Source organism: Armigeres subalbatus, unplaced genomic scaffold, assembly GCF_024139115.2.
Source record: "Armigeres subalbatus isolate Guangzhou_Male unplaced genomic scaffold, GZ_Asu_2 Contig813, whole genome shotgun sequence".
In the NCBI taxonomy this organism is placed as follows: Eukaryota; Metazoa; Arthropoda; class Insecta; order Diptera; family Culicidae; genus Armigeres; species Armigeres subalbatus.
Genome location: NW_026943605.1, coordinates 181,945 through 187,408, shown reverse-complemented (window position 1 = coordinate 187,408; position 5,464 = coordinate 181,945).

The window sequence follows — 5,464 nt, the reverse complement described above, 5'->3', positions numbered from 1 at the left end:
ACCTAGCGATTTGTGACGACATGGAAGGGAAAAGTTAGAAAGGAGAAGACCAGCACGAGAGGGGTATGAAATTAGCATAATAAAACCAGCAGTAAGTTTGTCGAATATTGCACACCCTTCCAGTCAGTCGTGCTTGTTCTACCGCTCTGCGGATGAGTTGCACCTACAACGAGGGCGTGCTTAGGATCGGAATTTTCTTCCCAAGGGTCTTGTGAGCATGACGATAACACTGCGGATAAATGCATCCGCAATTTTACTTTCACAGAGTTAGGATTTCTGTTAGATTTTTGAGGTTTTATTTAGTGGTCTACCTAACTTTTTCACTGTCTAAATGTCCTTCAAACAGCACTTTCGCTTGAATCGATTAATGATTTGTATTGATATTTAAACTACAAACAGTAGGAAATGTGTAGAAGTCAATAAACCCCATTATTTTGTTAAAAAAAATAAAACTATAAGACTTTTTGTACAAAAAATTCAAAATATCAAAAAATATGAAACCTGTCTACTACACACTTTTATTACCACGCCCCTGTGCGAACGACCCTTCTCATTTCCAATTCCATCACCTTCCATCCCTCGTCATAAAATGAGCAGGAAAAGCCACCAGGCCATCGGAAGACGGCAAAAAGACATCGACATCAAGTTTTCCACTTAAATTATTAAAGTTTTGCACTTGTGTCAGAGCCGACTTCCTGCTGGTTGTATCCTGTGCCAAAGTCGTATCCTTCCCCCCGCAACACACCGATCCGCACTAGGGAACCGAATCGGTTGGGAAACTGTTTCTTTTTTTTTTCGTTCGGATTCTGATCTTGCCGATACACCTTCGGAGTGAAAGCATTTCCTGCTGCGGTTCAACAATGTTGCAAAAACAGTTGGCCTCCACGTGGCACGGGTGTTGGGGGAGACACCTTCTGATAACTCCGGCAGAGATGTATGAGAGAAGGATTCACGGGAAGCCAGTGCCCACGGCGATAGCAAAACTAAAATTCTCAAAGTGTTTCTAATTAGTTCCACTGTTTTTCATCGTGATGATGTTGCTCGCTCGAGTCTGCTATGCAGTAGGTATAACGCCTCCGGATGGAACGGCGCTGTTACAAGAAGTTTCAAGTTGGATCTGTTTTTCTCCAGAAACAACCTGGGCGGCAGGCAAGAAAGGTAGGTAAATTGTTTTAGAACTTTTACTCCATCCTGCGAGTGGTTGAGTTTGAAAAATATGAACATTCGAAATTGGGTTCTAATTAAAATTGCATGCCTGCAGACTCTAAGCAAGATTGCTGCAGATACGTTAACGACCGTTTATTTCGCAATGTTCGGGTTAGGTCTCTGTCTCTGTCTGTTAGACAAGTAGTATTACAAAAGAACATTTCTTCAAGAAGCTGTAGGGCAGCGCAAAGCAAAAAGGAGAGTCTTGCAACGACGATTTCGAAATCAATTCATCTTACTCTTTTGGTGCACTTCTGGACTTGTGGTCAGGAAATAACGACCAAAGGTGATGAGCCAGCGATTTTTGTAGAATAGGACCATCTGTGGCACTTTCAGGGATAAACCGTCCTGGATAAGGATGAGTAAACAAAAATTATTATACAGCTTTGGAAAGGCGAAAAAACTGCAAAATTTCAATCGCCTTGCATATGTGATCCAAAGAGCCATGTCGTGTCGTATCAAAACCAGGTGGTTGGAACTACGCCATGATTTTTGTAGCCATTCGCGAATACGAAGGTAATGCCTCAACTCACTCTTATAACAAAACACATTGCTATCTGTCAGACTGTGCGTGAAACATGGCCGCTGATCTCCCTCTCTTGTTCCTCTAGTAAAATCAGTAAAATCTCATAATGGGGCCTTTCATAAATTACATAACGCTGTAGGGGGAGGGAGGGTGTCAGACCGAGTGTTACGATCCATATAAAAAATTTAACCTGTCATACAAAAAGTGTTACGTTACGTTTAGCGTTACGTAATTTTAGAAAGAACCCTAAAAAACTGTCAGACTGTGCGTGAAGAATTTACCTTCGTACTCGCGAATCAAAGTAAAATTTATGATAGTATTTGTTTTGTTTCTTCTTCTTCTTCTCTATGGCTCTACATTCCAACTCGAACTTAGCCTGCTTCTCAACTTAGTATTCTATAAGCATTTTCTTCAGTTATTAATTGAAAGCCTTTCTATGCCCGCCATTGCATGATTATGTATCTTGTGTCTTGGATACGCTACGCCTTCGCTCGCAAGGCTGCTGGAGACCCCATTGTTTTGTTTACCAACATCCAATTTGATTCTCATTAGGATCCAGAAATGTCAGTGGGAACCATTTGCGTAATGTTGGCCGCAAAATAAGTATATTGTGCGAGATAGGGATGACACCAACCTGATCAAAACCGTGCAACAGAACAAACGACGAAATAGGACTACACATTGCAATAATGCAAAATAATTAGAAGGGATCAATAAGTGTGTCAGTCATTTTTTAATCTCTTATTTTTTATCTTTCGTTCCTTCACTTTTTGTTAGGAAAATATAAATTGATAGCCTAGTGATAGTATCTATGCGCCTTAGAACCAAAAAATGGTGTATTTACATTTCACTTTTTCAGAGATCTGCTAATGTGAAATTTTAGCAAATGAGGGGTTGTGTACTTAGCTGGTAGTGTCTTGTCCTAACATCAGCTAAAATGAAGAGATGCGACTTCCGGGAGTTGGCAATGGACTTAAACACAAACTCCACAAAAAAGCAAATGCCAATAAATAAATCAGAATACAAGCAATCAATAAATGCAAAATTTCCAAATCCATTGGATATGGTTCCAAAAACTAAGAAGATATTGGTACTTTTTACTGTGAAATAAAAATTTACAATGCAATATTGAGCATGATGACCGTGCATTTCGTAGTGGCTACTCCGTGATTGACCAGAGCAATCGCAATTGCACAAAGAGCCAATGGATGGAAGCATGGCATTTGCTCTCCAACCTCAATGTGCACAGTCCGAGACCTCTAATATTCTGAATGGTCGATAACGGCGCTGGTTACGTCCTCACGGTCTATAGGGTATGGGAAGGAATTGATTATGCAATAGCTCGCCCACTGCAATCCGAGAACACCTCTGCACTCGCCACGAGTTCCTGCGGAATTTTATTGGAATCTTTGAGTTAGGTTCTATGGCAGAGGTTCGTCTTGCCAATGTGATAGGAATTGAAGGGTTGTATATCCTAATTAGCTGCCGAAACGAGCTTTTTTCGCTCATTTCAAATCAGGATCAGAATCAGAATACGCTAGAACTAATCAACTGACTGGGGTTTAATCACCGTGCAAACTTATTTGTTGTTTTAATTGGCTTTTTTCGGTGACAATTAAATCAAAACATCAATTTAGCGTTACGCGTTTCGGCTTAAGAGCCCCGCACATAGGATACGTTTGCGTTGCGTTTGACACATTTCCCATGGGAAAACTGTCAAACGCAACGCAAACGTATGCTATGTGCGGGGCTCTTTACTACGCTTGAGCCATCATCAGACGCCTAAAATCACATTTATTACAATTTTCACAATCAAACAATAATTCACACAAAATACACTTACTACTAGCTGGCAACCTCCTAGCTGTTCAGTCAGACAAACATAACTATTTTTCTTTCTTTCCTTTCTCGCTAATCTCTACCACCCAAATCACAACCCATCGATTACGTAATTTTTCTCACTCTTAGTCATTCGTCCGTTCTCTCCTCTCAGGTACTCTTCTCAATTCCACCAATAGACCGTTGTAGGTTGTATCGAATATACCACACTCCCGCTGTAGGTTGACCGTATGCGCCTCTCCTTGTTTTTTTATTTGGAACTAGCAGACCCGACGAACTTCGTTTCGCCTAAAATTGATTTATTTTCTGATTAGATCTCGAGTTATGAAGAAATTGGTGTTTCATTTGTATGGGACCCCCCCTTTCCAAAGCGGGGAGGGGTCTCGAACCATCCTAAGAACCTTCCCCGGCCCCAAAAACCTCTACATACAAATTTTCACATCGATCGGTTCAGTAGTTTCCGAGTCTATAAGGCACAGACAGACAGAAATTCATTTTTATGTATATAGAAGAGAAGAAGAAGAAGAAGAAGAAGAAGAAGATACTTCCGCAATTGTTCTGCACGCCTGGTCTTGTATTCGATTCAAAATTTTAGTTTTATTGAAGTCGAATACATGTCCCTCTTCCATGAAGTGGACTGCTAACCCCGATCGCGGATTTCTGTTTTTGCAGTCATTCCTGTGTTCTGCGATCCTCACTTCAAGCATTCTTTTCGTTTGGCCGATGTAAACCTTGTTGTCGTTTGCTCCACAAGGTATGGAATACACCACGTTTTTCTGTTTTTCTGGGGGGATCGGATCCTTCATTTTGCTAAACAGTTTGTGTTTTATTTTGTTCTGTGGTCTGGAAGCAAGGATGACGTCATCTTTCTTAGGGTTTTACGCAACGTCTCGCTGAGACATACTTCTCGGCGAGGTGACCTACAGCGGGAGTGTGGTATATTTGATACAACCTACAACGGTCTATTGGTGGAATTGAGAAGAGTACCTGAGAGGAGAGAACGGACGAATGACTGAGAGTGAGAAAAATTACGTAATCGATGGGTTGTGATTTGGGTGGTAGAGATTAGCGAGAAAGGAAGGAAAGAAAAATAGTTATGTTTGTCTGACTGAACAGCTAGGATGTTGCCAGCTAGTAGTTAGTGTATTTTGTGTGAATTATTGTTTGATTGTGAAAATTGTAATAAATGTGATTTTAGGCGTCTGATGATGGCTCAAGCATAGTAAGCCGAAACGCGTAACGCTAAATTGATGTTTTGATTTAATTGTCACCGAAAAAAGCCCATTAAAACAACAAATAGAACTAATCAAGTCGTAGGTATATGGATAGAGGATCGAGACGATATGAAAGCCCAATTCCAGTTCTAGTGAGTGCTAGAACAGGAGCAATGTATGAAAAGATACACAGTAGGAGGAATGGAACGGGCCTGGGATTGAACCCACGACCTCCTTCGTATAAGGCAGAAGCAGTAGCTATATGACGAGACGTATACTGCCGCTAACCGCAAAGTTAGTACGCTTTTTATATCGAAGTTGGATTTTTCTCCAGATACAGATCCAGATCCAGATACAGATTTTTTCCCAACTTCGGAAGTAGTGCGCTGGATTCACCTAAAGATGCGCTAAACAACACATCAATTAGTTTGACAGATAAAATTTCAGAAGAAAGTTCGGTTCGGAGGTCCCGACTTCCGAATTCTAAGTTGGTGCTACGCCGACAATACTGATTCTGCGAGCAAGCGACGGCCGATCATTTCCCGCTGTACCGTGGTGAGTCTATCAAGGTATCTACATATAGTGTTATCATCATGATACCGGATCATTTTGTTTGGGATAAATCTTTCAACACGTAAAGAAAAAAGTTATAAATTAAAACCTTATAAGCAACAACCTA